The following is a 19,058-nucleotide window of genomic DNA, read 5'->3' as shown; positions in this document are numbered from 1 at the left end:
TTTGAGTTTGTTTCTGTGCTCATTCAAAGAGCTCTCTCAACCAGCTAAGAATATGTATCGAAATATTAATTGTATCTTTGGGTGGAGAAGTTGGAACCAATCTTCTTTTCTGTTTGCCAATCTGCATTTTTTTTAGAGCAATGAAGAAAAGGGAAACTGCTTTAAAACTATATCCAAGGAAAATTAAATCGTTTGAGAAATATTTCATGAGACGTATAGGATTTGAAGAGCTAGAGATTATATGTTGATAGCCTAGAATTTGAAGCTTGAAGTTTAATGCGATTTCTCCCTGTCAGGATTATGGATTGACTGTACCACCCAGAGGACAAACAGCTGACCTCAAATCACATGCCAATATATTCACAATTAAACAATCATTCAAGAAGCTATAAAGCACACAAAATGCATAGTGGCTACAAATAGTCAACAAATGAAGCTTCTGTGTTTTCTTGCCTGAGAACAAGGGGCCTGTTCTTTTAGTATTTATAGCGAATAGTGAGACTCTGTGGAAAAAAATACAGCAGTTGGTAAATGTTCTAAGGGAGGCATTGCAAACGTCAGAGAAGCTGGGTGCTCCTGACTTCACCTGTGGTTGGCTAAGGATGAAGGATGAGGAGGTGGCCAGTGGGCCTCTAGATTACCAATTCAACACAGAAAGTGACCATTCTGAAATCTCGGTTTTTTCCTTCTTAATTTTTTCCTTTCTGGATATTAGAACAGGAGAAGTATTTAGTAATGAGAAAGTGATTTATTGAGAGTTTTCCCACATATACTACTCAAATGAAGTGGTGCTTTTTCCCCTAAAGATGACGTCTCTGTTCCAGGACAGATTACAGTTGATAAACAGTCTAGAAAGCCTTGCAAAATTTGGAAGCATTTGGAAAACGGGACAGTTTTCTCCACGTATTCAGTCCTAGGCATTTGGTATAGAAAGGGCAACAAAGCAAAGTGCCTGGTTTGGTTTCTTTTTTTTTTTTTTTTTTTAATTTATTTTATTTATTTATTTATTTTTGGCTGTGTTGGGTCTTCGTTGCTGCACGGGGGCTTTCTCTAGTTGCGGTGAGCGGGGGCTACACTTCATTGCAGCGCGCGGGCTTCTCATTGCAGTGGCTTCTCTCATTGTGGAGCACGGGCTCTAGGCGCGCAGGCTTCAGTAGCTGTGGCACGCGGGCTCAGTAGTTGTGGCTCACGGGCTTTAGAGCACAGGCTCAGTAGTTGTGGCACACGAGCTTAGTTGCTCCGCGGCATGTGGGATCTTCCCGGACCAGGGCTTGAGCCGCATTGGCAGGCGGATTCTCAACCACTGCGCCACCGGGAAAGCCCGTTAGACCCTCACGTGGGTTTAGTTGTTTTTAGTTTCCCTTGCTTCTCGAGGGAGGAGAGTTGTGCTAATGCTTGCTATTTGCACATCCAAAGGGTGGAGGTGGTTTATGGCAACCTCTGCACTCACCAGTCCTCACCTTTTTAGCATGGGGTCAGACAGCCACATTTCCCTGAGGACCCCTTGCCAGGATGCCACAGGGTGCAACCAAATCCTATAGTGTGAACTGGAAGCATCGGTGATGGCACTGGTGTCCGATGGACTGTGAACTGAGGGTGGCAGTTCAGCCTGCCAGGCTCCATTCCAACAAATGCCCTTTAGAGAGCTGACCTTCTGTTTGCTGGGCCTTTCTTTACTGGATACCATGTGGAATTCTGGTAATAATTCTGGAAATAATTGAAGGCGTTCACTTGTTCAGTATGTCAGTCAGTCAACAAATCTTTCTTAGGCACCTACAATGTGTAAGGTACTAATAGATGCAAAGAATGCCACAAGAATAGAAACTTAGACCTGCAAGAGTAATTTATAATTTACCATGTTCATCTATGTTATGTCAAAGAAGATAAAACAGAGACGGTCCTTGCACTCGAAAAGTTTATAATCTAGTAGGGGAGATGAAGCGTGTACAGAGTACAATTTAGTACATGTCACAAGAAAAACCAAGTTCCTGACCAGGGAATGAACAGATATCCTGGAATCACAAGCTAGTACTTTCACGTTTCAGAGAGTTTGAAAGGGGAGAGACCACATCCAGCTTTGGGCCAGGGCTGTGTCTACACAGGACCTACATGGTGGGATTTGGATGTGTGAGTGTGCCGCATAGAGTGGCTATACTTTTGTCGCCTTGAAAATATTTTAAAATGTGCTCCCTTGGTTTTGAGGCTCAACATCTTTTTCAGGGAACTGTGCATGCCAACCATTGGGTTGCCTTTGCAGCACCTGTACTTTGAAATTTAGCAACATTTTTGGAGCCTAAAAGATAATCAGATCATGACTGACAATTCACATAGAATTAAACTTAACGACAGAAAGTCTAAGTCGCACATGTGGGCCATTTTCTAAAGCCACACAATTTAAGGGCTAATGTTTTTTCAAATTGTGGGGGAATAATTTGCAGACTTCAGTGACTTAGATCGTTAACTTGGTCCTAAAATTTACAACTCTTTAATACAATCTCACAAAGATTCATCACCCTGCCTAGGGAACAAGGCCTCTCCTTGCTGAAAGATAGTTTTTCAGTAAACACTTTTTGTTTCAGCTCTTTATTCTGAAAATTGTTCTGATATGGTGTCGAAAGACTGCTTACTTTGATGATGAACGTTAATTTTTTCTTTGGTGATTCAATATCTTGTGGCCTCTCAGCTTTCTCATTCTGAACGCCAATTGCCATTGAACAAGACTGTAGATACAGAAAACATAGTGTTTTAGATGAATGTGTACTGACACGGGAAGATTCCTTTGAAAAAAAGTTACAAAATCCCCTCTGATAAAAGTGTGTTTGTGTGTGTTGCTCTTCTTTCTTCTAAAAAGAGAATAAAATGAGAACATTCTAAAAATAATAGCTCACTGGGGATTCTGATTAGTCTATTTTACATTTATGACTTTACTTGTAATCTACAGCATTCCTCTGGTTTTCATGACTCTCATGTCGTAATTGTGTCTAAGAAGCTAAAAACATGCCTTACAAAGTGTTCCATATTCCTACACCAAGAAAAACGACAGGATTTGCCAAGTTCTGAGCCTGACACAGCCTTCTTTCCCCAACTGATAGAAACAAAAATATACTTCTTAAGAATGTATACAATAATCTGAAGTCTTAGTTTGATTAAATAAAAAAATATAAATTACTCATATTTATATCCAGAGGATTTTCTTAGGCCTTTACAGTGCCCAAATAAACTATTACCACCTGAAGTCAAAAGTCATGTAGAATGAATTTTGTTCCAATAGGCCAAAACATTTCTTTTAATCTCTAATACACCCCTGTAATGAGGCAAACATGAAGATGAGAAGCAAACTTGTCTACTGACAAATATAGAAAATGTTTTGCGTACCAAATGAGTGTGTCCATGTTTTTGTTTCCATCTGGATCCTTTTCAGTGTGATTACTTATTTTTAGGTTGGCATTTTAGAAGGAAGATGAAATGGCTTCAGGAAATGATGTGAAAGGTTAAGAAGATGGATGAGAAGTGTAAGTCCGGAGCTGTCATGAGGGAAAATGTAGCCCTACGGTATTATGTTCAGTGTATTTCTTAATAAAACAAGCTATCCATATTTCTGCTAAATCTATATCCTTGAGCCCTGTAAACTTGAGTAGCTATGCCATAGTGTAAAGTATTGTAAGAGTAAATGTGGAATTTGAAGTCACATAAGTATAGGAGGAGGCAGTATAACCAAATAATGAAGTGCCAACAGGCCCTAAACAGCCTGACTCTTTTTAAAACACAAAACCTTGTAATCCAGGGGTAGAAGGAGGTATGAACTAGAACAAGGGGACAATTTGGTTATATGACATTGAACCCAGACAATCTACAAAAGCTGAATTACAGAATCTTCAAGATAATGTTGAGAAAAGAACCCTGAGAATCTGAATAAACATGAACTATTTTCCTAACATTTTGAGGAGTTCAAGATATACTACAAAGCTTCATATTCTGGTAACTCCTTTATGAAATAAGTCACAATGGAGTCATCAGTTCTGGCTGTGTCTGTAACTCTGTCATCAGGTGGGCCCCAGGACAGATGAGGGCAAGGAATGCCCCCACCCCAGCCCCTGCTTAGACATCCATGCTTGTCTCTGATCAGGCCAGTCCTGCGCCATCTGACTCCTAATTATAGGTTCTCCTTGGGATTCACTCCGGACTTCTGAACTGGGTTTGGAATTTGTTCATCTTTGACTGAATCTGAGCTCTCTGTCAAGACTTCAGTTCATATTCATCCTTAAAGTCTTCCACTACAGACTGATTCAGTGACTCTTTCAGGCCCTCCCATTCCCAGCCTGGCTCTAGCCTATTTAGATGCAGCCTCATCTATACAGGGCACCCTGACCCCTGATGAAAGGGAAGTCCAGCAGGAGTTATGATTTTCACATTCTAAGGACGAGGAGGTCCATACAGTGAACCTTATCCTTCCTTGTCCACACTCCTCCCCATATGTGGAATGGGTCCTGTACACTGGTCTGTCATTAACTCACACGACCTTTCTGCACTGACACAAAAGAGAAGATGGTTCAAGTTCTACCGGAGGTCTCTTCCCTTTCCTTACCTTTCTTTTTCCCTCCCTCCCTATCTTCCTTCCTTCCAAAAGCCTTTTCTGGGCTTCTCCTATGAGCCAAGCCCTGGACTAGGTGCTAGAATCATAAAGACACTGTCCCTGCCCTCTATAAACTCACATTCTTGTGCCTCCTGCTTTGAAGAAATAAGACCAATCAAGACTACTTGTTCATAGACTTGTTCAGCATTTTGGGGTTTTTGCCTCTGTTTAAAATGAGGAGGAATAGGAATTCCTTTGTTCTTTGCCTCATACTGGCTACTTAATTAAAGGCATTTAGGTAGAGCTTTGGGGGGAAAGTGTGTCTTAGAGAGCATTCACCTTACCAGCCCAAACTGCCATCTCCAGAAGAGTTTTTTTTTTATTGTCCATTATGCGTGTTAATAAACTTTTTATTTTGAAATCATTATAGATCACAGGAAGTTGCAAAAATAGCTCATAGAGTTATGAGCTATTAACATCTCCCAATGGTGACATCTTATATGACTTTGGTACAATATCAAAACCAGGAAATTGACGTTAGGTAGACTACAGACCTCATTCATTTTTCACATGCACTCATCTGTTGTGTATGAATGTATATGTGTATGTCTATGCAATTTGACCCCACGTAAATTATGTAACCACCAGAACAATCAAGATACAGAACAGTTCCATCACGACAAAGGCACTCCCTTATGCAACCTCTTAGGGTCACACCTCCTTGACCCATCCCTGGCCCCGGGCAATCATGAATCTGCTCTGCATCTCTATAGTTTTGTAATTTGAGGATGATTATAAGTGGAATCATACAGTATGTAACCTTTGCAGATTGCCTTTCATCACTAAGATAATAGACTTCAGATTCTCCAAGCTGTTGCATGTATCAGTAATTTGTTCCTTTTTATTGCTGAGTAGTATGCCATTGTATGAATGTACCAGAATTTGTTTAGCCATTCACCCATTGAAGAATATTTGTATTGTTTCCAGTTTTTTGTTTTTTTGTTTTTTTGTTTTTACTAAGCTTCTGTGAACACTCCTACAGTTTTTTTGTGTAAACTTAAAGTTTTCATTTTTCTGGCCTAAATGCCCAAGAGTGAAATTGCTGGGTATGGTAACTGCAGGTTTACTTTTAAGAGAAATTCCTTGTTTGTTAGCTTTAAAGGAAAAAAAAAGCTTTACTGAAGTATAATCAACATACAATAACCTGCATGTATTGAAATTGTGCGATTTTATGTTTTCACAAAAGTGTATAACCTGAGGGAGCTTCCCTGGTGGCACAGTGGTTGAGAATCTGCCTGCCAGTGCAGGGGACACAGGTTTGATCCCTGGTCTGGGAAGATCCCACATGCCGCGGAGCAGCTAAGCCCGTGCGCCACAACTGCTGAGCCTGCGCTCTAGAGCCTGCAAGCCACAACTAATGAGCCCGCGTGCCACAACTACTGAAGCCCACGTGCCTAGAGCCTGTACTCTGCAACAAGAGAAGCCACCACAATGAGAAGCCTGTGCACCGCAACTAAGAGTAGCCCCTGCTTGCCTCAACTAGAGAAAGCCCGTGCACAGCAACGAGGACCCAACGTAGCCATATATAAATAAATAAAAAGTGTATAACCTAAAACCATCACCACAATAAGTGCATCCTTTACCCCCCAAAAGTTTCCTCATGGCCCCTGGTAATCCCTTTCTCCTGCCCTACATGCCCCCTCAACCCATCCCAAGGTAACCACTGATCTGCTATCCATCATGATAGATCAGTTTTCATTTTCTAGACTTTTATATAAATGAGATCATGCCCTTTTCAGGAGGTGTCTGGCTTCCTTTGCTCAGCATAATTATTTTGATATTCATCCATGTGTATCAATAATTAATTCCTTTTTATTGCCAAGTAGTATTCCAGTCCATGGATATACCTCAATTTGTTTATCCATTCCTCTGTTGATGAAAATTTGGGTGGTTTACAGTTTTGGACATTACAAGCAAAACTGTTATGAACATTGATGTGAAAATTCTATATATAGACGTATGTTTTATTTCTCTAGTGTAAATGCCTAACGGTTGGGTTATGTGGTAGATGTGTATTTAACTTCGTAGGAAACTGCCAAACCATTTTTCAAAGTCATGGTATCATTTTCACTTTCCCCTAGAAGTGTATGAGAGCTCCACTTGTTCTATTGATACATCTTTGTCAATACCTGGTCTAGTCAGTCTTTTTAATTGTAGACATCTCAGTAGGTGTGGTATTTCATTGTGGTTTTAATTTCCATTTCCCTAATGACTACTGATCTTGAGCATATTTTCATGTGCTTATTTGCCATCTGTATATCTTCTTTGGTGAAGTGTCTATTCCAGTATTTGCCCTTTTTAAATTGAGATGTTTCTTTTCTCATTATTAAGTTTTAAGAGTTTCCCAAGACTCCCTCCAAAAAAAGTTCTCCCCTACTCTGTTTTTATTTTATATTTTAATTCACAAATTAAGCTTCTGTTACTTTAAAGCAAAATAGCCCTAACTAATTTGACCCCACTTTGTGAAGTGAAGAGAAATAGAGTTGTAGGAACCCAGGAAGTGAGGTGGCAACAGATCTTCGCAAAAGATGAGGTCAACAAAATGTCTTCCTTGAAGAGAAGCTACCTGAGGGAAAGTTTTATCCCTGCCTACTCCACCTGCATTCTTGATCCCCTTTTTCATTTTAGTCTTAGAATGATTCTTGTTGTATCCAGCCTCAGCTCCTCGGGCTTCTTTTTCCTCGTTCTCTATACTATTTGTCAAACACCTGCCTGGTGCCTGACCCTGTGCTAAGGCACTCTCTCTTACTACTGCTTCTCCAAGGTCTAATACAGTATCTCACACTATGGAGACTCAGCAAATGTTGTTTGGATAGAAGGAAGGATGAATGGATGTTTTAATTTTCTTATACAGGTCAGTGTTTTTCCAGTTCTTTGGAGCCCTAGGGTTCAGCAGAAGGGCCTCAGGTTTCCCATGTGGGATCTAAGGGCAAGACTCTGGTGGCACCGCCTCTGCCAGCCCTACCCCTCTTCAGCCAGATCAGCTCCACTTTTATCTGTGTTATGTAGTTGGGCTCCAGTTAAGATTTTATTTTTATGGGAATTTCCTGGTGGTCCAGTAGTTAGGAATCCACGCTTCCACTGCAGGGGGCCCGGGTTCCATCCCTGGTTGGGGCCCTGCAAGTCATGTGTGCAGCCAAAAAAAAAAAAAGATCTTGTTTTTTTAAAGGTATGCTTCTGCTAAAAAGAAAAAGTTTTAAAACTACTGATACAGATACTGATTTGCTGATGTAATTTCTTGAAAAAGGAAAAAGAGAAAAGAATCCTAGTCCAATTTATACTATACTAGGTATAAATCATTCAACGATTTTCAGACTAGACTCTCCAAAGTTGAAAATGAAGGCTACAATATAGCAGTGATGCAAGGGCTAATTAGTGACTGAAGGTGAGTTAGATGTCCCAGGATCATCATAGGACATCAGTGGACTCCCTGCTAATAAATGCCAATAAGTTTATGAGGAACGCCCTATTGAATCCTCCCAATCCACTGCACAATGCCTTTTTTTTTTTTTTTTATAAATTTATTTATTTATTTTTTGGCTGTGTTGGGTCTTCGTTTCTGTGCGAGGGCTTTCTCCAGTTGTGTCGAGCGGGGGCCACTGTTCATCGCGGTGCGCGGGCCTCTCACTATGGTGGCCTCTCTTGTTGTGGAGCACAGGCTCCAGACGCGCAGGCTCAGTAGTTGAGGCTCACGGGCCCAGTTGCTCCGCGGCATGTGGGATCTTCCCAGACCAGAGCTCCAACCTGTGTCCCCTGCATTGGCAGGCAGATTCTTAACCACTGTGCCACCAAGGAAGCCCCCACAATGCCTTTTATACTCTGGGAGGAACTAACAAATTGGTAGTGGTAGCAAATATCTTTTAGTCTTACATAAAAAAATTTACAAAGGGATGGAGGCAGGTTAAAGAACTCTGAGAGTCTATCAGTGTCGTGTGTGCATCAGAATTTCTTGAGGCAGAGAATCTAAGCTTTTTTTCTAAACACCTGAACTGAAAATGTCAGAGGTCAGTAAGAACGTTAACAATGGCTCTTAGACTTCTGAGCGAATAGGACTCTGGCCAAGTCACTTAAATATGTCTGAGCATCAGTTTTCTCATCTGTAACCTGGTGATAGTAGTACCGTCCCTGTTGCCAGGAAAGGATGTTGTGTAAGTTATGGAGGATAACAGAAGTGAAAGTGCTTTGTGAACCTCAGTGTGCTATGTAAATGAAAGGCGCTATTGCCGTTGTTTCTGCGTGGGCAGAATCTTCTTGTTCTGGATCTTTCTCTGACAGAAGCCCGTGTCGCTCTTCCTTTAATGCTCAAAGATTTAATGGAAAATGAATGTCTCGTGAAGAGAAATGGAAGATATAGGGAACCAAAATGGAGCTTTGTGAAGTTGAAAAATACAATATCTGAAATGATTATGATTTCATTTGATTAATAGCAGATTACAGAATAAAGGGCCCGTAAAATTAGAAACATAACGATGCAAGATTTCCAAACTGAAGCACAGAGAGAAAAAAAGACAGGGGAACAATTGAACCAGGTCTTAGTGATCTGTCAGATAATATCAAGCTGTTAAACATTCTTGTAATTAGAGTCCCAGAAGGGAAGGCAGAAAATCATTGAAGAAATAATGGCCAAATATACCTCAAATTTGACAAAAACTATAAGCCGACAGATATAAGAAGCTCAACAAACCACAAGACAGGACAAACACAAATTAAACTACATTAGACCATATTGTAATCAAGTTTCTGAAAACCAGTGATAGTCTACCAGAGGAGCCCTTTAATTATGTTTTTTAATCAGCCAGCATCTGAGACGGCTATTTTCACTCTTACCTTGTTCTGCACCGGCCCCTTCCACGTACCTTCCTCCCCAGGATAAAACAAAAGAACATTATTACCTAGGTCCTCATCACTAGTAATACGAGTTGTTATGTATCAGGCAATTAGCATGTGCCAGGCACTCACATTATCTCATCTAATCTTGACAATAATCTAGTGAGGTGGGAGCTGTTCGTGTCCATTTTATAAGTGAAGAAACAAAAGCACAGAGAGGTTAACTTGTTCAGATCACATAACTTGTGCTGTGGAGCCAAGGTTCAAATCCAAGCAGGCTGAGCCCGGAGCCCACCATGCTCAACACCACACTGTACCACCATAATGAAGGGCATCACACAATCCTAGGGAAGGAAGAAATACTATTTGTATTTCTGTACTATGTATCAGCCACAAAATGTCTTCTTATTAAATCACAGCTTTCAGTGACCTTCCCCAAACCATTACCACCTTTCCAGTTTGGGGGAAAAAAAAAGTCTTAGAAAAGTCCATACTATGCTTACTCATTGTGATCAGATCTCAAGGACTGGAAATAAATCATTTGTAATTGGAACAGCAATGAACTTGGAACCGGAAGACACAGATTATCCGTTCTGTGACCTCAGGCAAGTCATGTCTCTGGGCCTCAATTTCTTTTTTAAAATTTATTAATTTAATTTTTTTGCTAAATTTATTTTATTTCTTTAAAATCTTAATTTCCTTAAACATGTTAATCAACTTTTTGTTGTTTAGTTGTAACTTACGTTTGAACATCTCCTTCTGCCATCTGTTGTTTCTGCTGGGTCTTTCTCATGGTGCCTTTCTTTCTTTCTTTTTAATTTCTTCATGTGTAATCCAGGGAAAATGATAACTAATTATAAAGACTGTAACTGGAAGTGGTATGTAAACTGAAAAGTAATATATACAAACTTGAAGGGACTTTTCATGTTTATTTAGAAGGGCCATTTTTAAATGGAATTGATATCACTTATATTAATTGAAAATTTAAGCAGCAAGATCTGATTGTTCATTTTGTTTCTTGTGACTGATGACTTATGCAACACTTTCACTTCTGAATAAGAATTTTGATATAGAGATTTGTTTTCTTTGGGAATAAGTTTAAAGATACCGTAGGATCCTCAACCTGCTGACACAGGGTACTGGCAATAGAGGCTGATGTAACATAAAAAGAAGCCTTTAGAAGCTTGTGCATGTGCTGTAACACTATGTATCAAAACCTTAAATTAAAAATGTATGCTCCTTAACCTAGCAATTCCACTTCTAGGAATTCATCGTATGAATGAATATTTATTCATCTAGCATTGTTATTAATAATGGAAAATTGGAAGCAACCCTTTAAATAAGCATGTCATTGGAAAAAAAATCCTCCAGGGATAATAAAAGACATTTTGGAAAAGTGTGGCTTATTATTAATGTGGGGAAAAGAAGTATAAAAAAGCAAAGTTTAAAAAGGAGGCTACAAAAACAATTACTATGTAATCCAGCAATTCAACATCTGGATATATACCCCCCAAAACTGAAAGCAGAATCTTGAAGAGATATTTGTACACCCATGTTCACAGCAGCTTTACTCACAACAGCCAAAAAGTAGAAGCCACCCAAGTGTCCACTGGCAGATGAATAGATAAATAAAATGTGGTATATGCATACAATGAAATATTATTCAACCTTAAAAAGGAAGGCAATCCTGACATATGCTACAATATAAATGAACCTGAGAACATTATGCTAAATGAAATAAGCCATTCACAAAAAGACAAATACTGTATGATTCCATTTACAAGAGGCACTTAAGGTAGTCAAATTCATAGAGACAGAAAGTAGAATGATGGTTGCCAAGAGCTGGGGGGAGGAGGGAAGGAAGAGTTGTCGTTCATTGGGTATAGAGTTTCAGTTTTGCAAGAGGAAAAGAATTCTGGAGATTGGTTGCACAATGATGTAAATGTACTTAACACTACTGAACTATACACTATAAAATGATTAAGATGGTAATTTTAATGTTATATGTACTTTACCATAATTAAATTTTTTTCAAAGGCAAGGAGGAATTAATAAGGCATATGGAGAGAAAGTTTCAGGCAAAAAAACAAAACAAAAACAAAACAAAAAAACAAGCACAGGAAAGCATGGTATATTCTGGGAACTACATGTGATTCCATATAGCTGGATGGACCAGACAATACAGGACCTCATACACGATGTTTAAGAATTTGGGAGTGGCATGGACATATATACACTACCAAACGTAAAATAGATAGCTAGTGGGAAGCAACCGCATAGCACAGGGAAGTTAGCTTGGTGCTTTGTGACCACCTGGAGGGGTGGGATAGGGAGGGTGGGAAGGAGGGAGATGCAAGAGGGAGGAGATATGGGAACATGTGTATATGTATAACTGATTCACTTTGTTATAAAATAGAAACTAGCACACCATTGTAAAGCAATTATATTCCAATAAGGATGTTAAAAAAATAATAATAATTTGGACTTTATCTAGAAAAGCAATGTTGAGTTGATTTGCTTAAGACTGCTTATTGAGTTGAGGGCAAAATATTGACAGTATCACTCAGATCTCCTGATTTCCTGGTTAGAGGATGTATGTTTGTGTAGACATATTATGTATGTTTAGTGATCATCTTAAACCAGTAAACATGTTTATAAAAAGCTAATACTGCAATGTCTAACGTTTAACCCATTAATTGAATTGCACCACCCATTTTCCAAGAAGTACATATCACTCATACAGATCCTTAATTTTCTGTCATTATCGTTAAGCCCCTTTGAAGCTGAAAAATAAATGTAAATTCCCTTTAAAAAAAGAGGCTACAAAATAACATGTAGGATACTATTTTTGTGAGAAAAATATATATGCATGGAAAAGACTGGAAATATCTAGAGCAAATGTTAGTAGTTATCTTTGGGGTGTGCAATTTGGGTTAATTTTTGTCTTTTTCCTGGTTTCCTTTTTCTGTTTTCTAATGTTTCTTAGTGAGCACATAAACTAGAAGAAAATGTTAATGGAGAAAAAGTAATTCTAAGGTTCCCTCTGTCAAATGGCAAATTTTTCAAGAATACTTTGGTAACCGTGTCAATCTATTCTTCTGAGTCCAGCAGTTAATAATCTCCCTGCAGGTCAGCTTGGATCTGCAGAAGGAGCAGGACTGTGAGAGAGCAGCTGCTCACCCAGGAAGATCCAGGCCCTCAGAGCCCCCTTCTCTCCCTTCCTCCCATCCTCCCTGCGCCTTCCACCCCTTTCAGTCTGCTGCTCAATTAGGCTGTCTTCCTAGAACACCCGCTTGATGGGATCACTTCCCAAATACTAGCCTGATAGCAGGGTGCTTTTGTACCCTGGGAGCAAAGGATGTTGGGAACTCCAAGGTATCTCACCAGTGGGACCATGTTATAGACCTGAATTCAGCTCAGAATTCCCTGCCTTACGAAATGAGGTCATTTTTGAGAAGTTCAAGGGGAAAGCAAAGAAAAGGGAGGGATATAAGATTGACAGAGAAATGTCAGAAGATGTGAGAAGCTCATGGGGGGGGAGGGGGAGGAGGAAAGGGTGAAGGCTAAATCCCAGCCCTCTGTGCAGGAGGACATAGTACACGCTTCAGCAGCAACTTCAGTGAGGTGCTGAATACAGCTTCTGACTGTGCAGGTCATCACCCTACCACTTGTGCCCAGAGACTCAGACTCCTCTTCTCAGAAAACAGAGGAATCTAAATCTGTGATAATAGGAAGGACCCTCACTGTACCTAGCTTGCCTCTGAATTTCCCATGCCTTGTTGCTGACTTTCATCCTCCTCTTTCCAGCCTGGAAACTACTGCCACCTTTCTTCCTTCAGCTAATTTATCCTTCAGGGCTCAGCACAGGCTTTGCTTTCTTACTACATATCACAGTATACCTAAGGTATCTATATCGACTTCCTGCATTTAACCAAAAGTTCCTTGAGGGTAAAAACTCCGTCATTTTCATCTGTGTAGTCACAGTGCCTGGTACATAATAGGCACGATTAAATATTGCTTGAACTGAATTGACCTATTGAAGAATTAAGGCTTTCTTGTTGCTAAGGCTTTCACATTTCCTACTTGAAGGTGAGCAACCTTTTCACTGACAACTGAGTTTGATGCATTGACCAACCTCTAGGACCTCCTGAGATCCAGCCTCCTTCTAGAGCCACCAAAGGCACTATCCATTGGCACCATCCCCAAGAGCATCCTGTACCAGGCTCCTTGGACAGGAGGGGCAGAAGGACCAATGCAGTTCTCTTGCTACCAGCACTAGCTCAGGGCTGGCTGAAGTCTTTTTTATCTTATAATAAAACCCCCTGACCTCATCACTTCTTCAGAAACCTATCTTTCACATTTAAGAAGACCATAGTTATAAATTCTGAAGCAGTCTCCTCCTTGAGTACAGAGGATTCTGGGTTAAGAGCTTTCTCTGAAGAGGAGTTTTCCTTGCTCACTCCTGCACCATCTTCTCTCCATGACCAAATTTAAAAGGCATTCAACAGGATTCTGTGCTCAGAACCCAGATCAAACAAACAGCACAATTTTGCTGACTAGCCAACTGGTTCGGCTTTGGAGAATAGCTCTACTCACCCCCAGTAACCTGTGTTCCTCAAGCAATACCAGCCTAAAAGAAGACATGTCAGTACGCTGACCTCAGAATCAGCCTGCACTGAGCTTGACTTTAACCTGATCTGAACCTCCTGGTACTTTGGACCGAAGAGCACCAGTCACACCCAAGTTTCCAGTAAAAGGTCACAATGTAAAGAAGGGAATCAAAAGCACTGATCCAAAAAGATCTTCCTCAGTGCTGTATTGTTTGAGTTTTTATTCTCTCCTGATTTGTTCACAATTAACTTGCAAAGCTAAGTGTGAACAGACAGCTTCATGAACAAGCCATAATGAAGCCTAGAGACCAATTATAAGAATTGTATACTCTTTCAGCATTTCCTTGGAAGATTCTTCAAATTAAGCCACTAGCTGCATTTCTTTCTGGCTCGATGTAGAGTCACCAAACTTTAGAACAAGACTGATTCACTAAACAAACTTTGCCTTTCTTTTTCTGGTGCTTCATTTAACTAGTTTATGCCTCAGAGTAAAGCTATTATAATGACATTATCCTTCTAATGAGCAATGGTGCAATGCTTTCCTGATGGCAATACCCAGAATTATGCAGTATTTAAAAGCCACCACAACTTTAGGGAATACTCACTAATTTTTCTATTGCAAATACCGTAGTCATATTCAAAATGAATGAGTGCAATTCTTCTGGTGTTTTTTCATACTTTTAATTCTTTTAATAAATCATGGCTTCCCAAAGGAATAAGCATAGTTCATTAGCAGTGCTAATGAAAATGTCATCTTCAGTAAAACTTACCAGAATATCATTCCCTGAAGTAAAATGTTTTCAGATGCTCTGTTTGCCAACTTTATTAAAGAAAAACTTGGTAGTCTGGTTTAGTAAATTGAACATAATTGAGAGCGAGAGAGGAACAATTATCCTTAGACAAGTAATTATTTATATAATTAAAAAAAAACCAACTCTAATAATAGTGTTACAAATCTTCAGGGGAAATAAGAGATTTTTTTAAAATAAGAAGACTGGCATGAGAAACATTATTATTAATTCCTTTTATGCTATTATGTTAATTGCTGAGGCCTTCTCTCCATTCATGTTTAACTAAGGAACTTTGAGAAGTTTGAAATAGTTTGCCTGCTACAGACCATAAACAATGACTCAGATTCAAATTTCCAACTCCTAAAGGCTTCAGCTCAGTAGTTTCCTTCTTAAACAAGTTTAAGTTTGTCCTAGGGAAATACAATTTATTTTAGTGGCTGGCTCATACTAGCATAATACATATTAGTTGAGGCTAATAAATGAAGCTTTCAGTGAAGCAGCAGACTGAACAGTTATTCTGATATCATTTTTGCTCCTTGTAGGAACGTTTTCTTGTCATTGTGGAAATAAACGATGAACACCTGAATAAGAACAGTGGCTATTTATTCAAAGCTTACTATAGTGTGGGATCAGCTACCATCTCTTGTGTTTGGCAGAGACTCAAAGGCAGACAGGGGAGTGAGAAAGCTTATAGTTAAAACAAAAAGAAAAGGCATCAGGTATGCTCTGATTGGTGGTTGTTGACACAGGAAAGTTGGAGGTGGGATAACCAGCAGGACATTTGGGGAGCATATTTGGTTTTCTCTGGTTAGTCCCGAGTTAGAAGCAAGGGCAAAACATAGGGAAGCTGGCAGTCATCACAAAGTCCTGAGCATTCTGTGCCAGTTGCTACAGAGGTTGTGGTTGGCTCCCTGGGCTGGTCACTGCAGAGGCTGTGGATCAGAGATCTATTGTCCTGTAGAGTCTAGCCAACACCTGTGTATATGTTCAGTCTCTCACATATAGCAGTCAGTTTCTTGAGTTGCTTTCTCACCTCCTTCCGCTTTGAAAAATCAAAAGGTCGTGGCCCACAAAGTGATTTACCAAGCTATTAAAATCCACTCTTAAAGAGTGAGTCAGAGCAGGGGGCCAAAGATGGGAATGCATACTTTACTTTTAAGTATACATGCTTCTACTGTTTGCAGTTTTCTTTTTAACCATAAACAGATCTTAGTTACATAGTTTTTTTTTTTTTTTTTTTTAAACCCCACATTTGTTTATTTATTTTTATTTATTTTTGGCTGTGTTGGGTCTTCGTTTCTGTGCGAGGGCTTTCTCCAGTTGCGGAGAGCGGGGGCCACTCTTCATCGCGGTGCGCGGGCCTCTCATTATCGCGGCCTCTCTTGTTGCGGAGCACAGGCTCCAGACGCGCAGGCTCAGTAATTGTGGCTCACGGGCCCAGTTGCTCCGCGGCATGTGGGATCTTCCCAGACCAGGGCTCGAACCCGTGTCCCCTGCATTAGCAGGCAGATTCTCAACCACTGCGCCACCAGGGAAGCCCCATAGTTTTTAAAATTGTATATTTGTTTAAAAATATATCCTTAAAGAAAGCATCAGAATATAAGTTAAGGCATACTAAAATTTTATTTTATTTTTCTACTTTTTTTTAACATCTTTATTGGAGTATAATTGCTTTAAGGCATACTAAAATTTTAATACTGAATGCTAATAAAGAGTGATTTGTTTCTTACAGTGTTTATGATTTAGGTGGGGGAGACATGACATTTCACTTTCAAAGGGTCTTCTATTTGTTTCTAGAAATCTTAGGGACTCACGCACATATCAAATTGGAAATGTTCTGAGAAGTATGTAAAACTGTCTACAAATAGAACCACATCTGAACCTTCCTGGAAAAAATATGACACCCCCTAGAAAAGGAGATTCTGCAGTCTTGTCATTCTGGCCCTGTAATGTCCACTTCCTTCAGCCGTCTCAGTCTCCAGGAGGGATGGTTCCTGCAGCAGCAACTGGAGTTATCAGATTCTTTCCATTTACATTTAGCAATGGAATGCCGATTAAGGAGTCAATGTGCATGGAAGTCACTGTTCATCACCTAACTTCTCTTTATATAAATTTTATAAGATACTTTCAATATACTTTTTTTTTTTTTTTTTTTTTTTGCTGCGCCGCGCAGCTTGTAGGATCTTAGTTCCCCGACCAGGGATTGAACTTGGGCCCTCGGCAGTGAGAGCGCGGAGTCCTAACCACTGGACTGCCGGGGAATTCCCTATATAAATTTTAAAATAATCTTTATCCCTAGTCAAATTTTTCATGCAAATAGTTTTTAAAGGTCAAAGAGTGCTAAAAGTCCTATAGTAATAATAAAAAAATACAAGGTCCTTGCCCTCTACCCACCTCTCCAATGCACCCATCCCACTCTGGAGAAAAATCTTCAATTCTTTCAGTTGTTTCTTTTGGAATTTACTTCCATATTATTAAATAATATAGACGATTGATACTTTTATTCAGCAGTTGAAATCATCCATTGACTTTCTGTTACCTATGTATGATTTATCTGAAACTGTTAATTTATTGATTCTCATCCTGCTTTTACAATTGTATCTCTCTTTTTTGTTGTTGTTAAATTATTTTTCATTACTATATTATGTTTTCATTACTAGGACTACAAAAATATTGTACTTTTGAGCCAAATAGTATATAGTGATATTTTCTTTCTTACAGAATTTATTTTCCTGGAGTTAACAGATGTTTTTCATTTGTTTAGATTTCTTTCGACATCTTCTTAAGTTTTCCCACCCCCTCCAACAGCTCTGAGAAATGCTCCTTGATCAAATTTTCCATGTGATCAAAACTATCAACTAGTTTACCAATTCCATGTCTGTCTTGGAAACATTGATCCTAAAGTCCTCCCACCTTCCAATCTGTACTGCTTCCTCTCAAAGTCCTGCTCCACAGCAGTAGTACTGAAATTGTCTTAAACCAGCATCCTGGAATTCCCTTCACCTATTCCAAGTTGGATCCTGTTTCTTGGATCCCACATTTCCTATTTTGGTTTGTGCTCTTGTTTTGCTGAAACACATCCATCTAGAAGCCTCCTGAAAAAGCATGCATGGTAGATAAATTTTTTGAGAGAGTGAAAAAAAATTTTTTTTAATTGTACCCAGATTGGCAATCTGTTTAGCATATGATCCTGAGGAAAAGCAATTTTTCCTTAGAATTTTAAATACATTGTTTAACTATCTTCTAACTTCCAAAGTTATTGAGAATTCTGATGCCATTCTGATTTCCAATTCTTAGTATATGGACTGTTTTTTCTTTCTGTAAGCATTGAGGATCTACACTGCATTTTTATTGTTCTAAAATATCACAATGATGTATTTTGGTGTGGGTCTTTTTACATCCATTAAGGTTGATGGTCAGTGGGCCTTTTTTGATTTGTAGACTCGTTTTTCAGTTCTGATAAATTTCTTGCATTATTATTTATTCACTTCCTCACCTTATTTTGTTAATTTCTAGTATTATTTAGTTTTCTCCCTTGATCTCTCTTCCAGAATATCTACTATTTGATAATCTTTGTTTACCAAACCTCTCATTTTCCTGTGTTTTCTTTCTCATTGCTCTCTTTTTCTTCCTTCTTTCCTTCCTTCTTTTTCTTCCTTCCTTCCTTTCTTTCTTTCTTCCTCCCTTCCTTTCCTTTCTTTCTTTTCTTTCTTTCTTTCTTTCTTTCTTTCTTTCTTTCTTTCTTTCTTTCTTTCTCTCTCTTTCTCTCTCCCTCCCTCCCTCTCTTTCTTTCTTTCTTTCTGGAAATTTCCTTGACCTTATCTTCCAAACTTTTGTTGAGTTTTATGTTTTGCTTTCTAATTTTTAATTTTAAAGAACTCTTTTCTTCCTTTTTGTTTATAATGTTCACTTCATGGATTCAATATCTTCTCTGAGGATATTAATTATAACTTCTTGATTTTTCCCATATTCCTTGCATTGACTCAGAACTCTTATTTTCCAGGAGTTTTTTCCTAGTTTGTCCATTTTTGGTCACCATCCTTCATGATGGAGTCATTACCCAAATGTCTGGTGACCCTTGGTTCCCTCCTGCTGGTGAAAACTGAGCTGATTAGAAGTTCTGTGTACATGGGAGGGGCTTTGTGACTGATCAGCATTCTTGAAGGGCAATAAAGTGGCCAACCTGACTTTTTAAAG

At 39.2% G+C, this 19,058-nt stretch overlaps 1 long non-coding RNA gene across 3 annotated transcripts in view; it reads left to right on the top strand.

The window, feature by feature from the left end:
- The window catches only part of LOC309629387, a 102,584-nt gene extending 98,935 nt beyond the window's left edge, over positions 1 to 3,649 (top strand). For all 3 annotated transcript variants that reach the window (XR_014245037.1, XR_014245038.1, XR_014245039.1), the window contains one exon: positions 3,441 to 3,649. This is a non-coding gene — a long non-coding RNA (uncharacterized lncRNA). The remainder of the gene's footprint in view (positions 1 to 3,440) is intronic.
- The last annotated feature ends 15,409 nt before the right edge of the window (positions 3,650 to 19,058 follow it).

Source organism: Balaenoptera borealis, assembly GCF_965194805.1.
Source record: "Balaenoptera borealis genome assembly, chromosome: 5".
In the NCBI taxonomy this organism is placed as follows: domain Eukaryota; kingdom Metazoa; phylum Chordata; class Mammalia; order Artiodactyla; family Balaenopteridae; genus Balaenoptera; species Balaenoptera borealis.
This window is presented reverse-complemented; position numbering and strand designations above follow the sequence as displayed.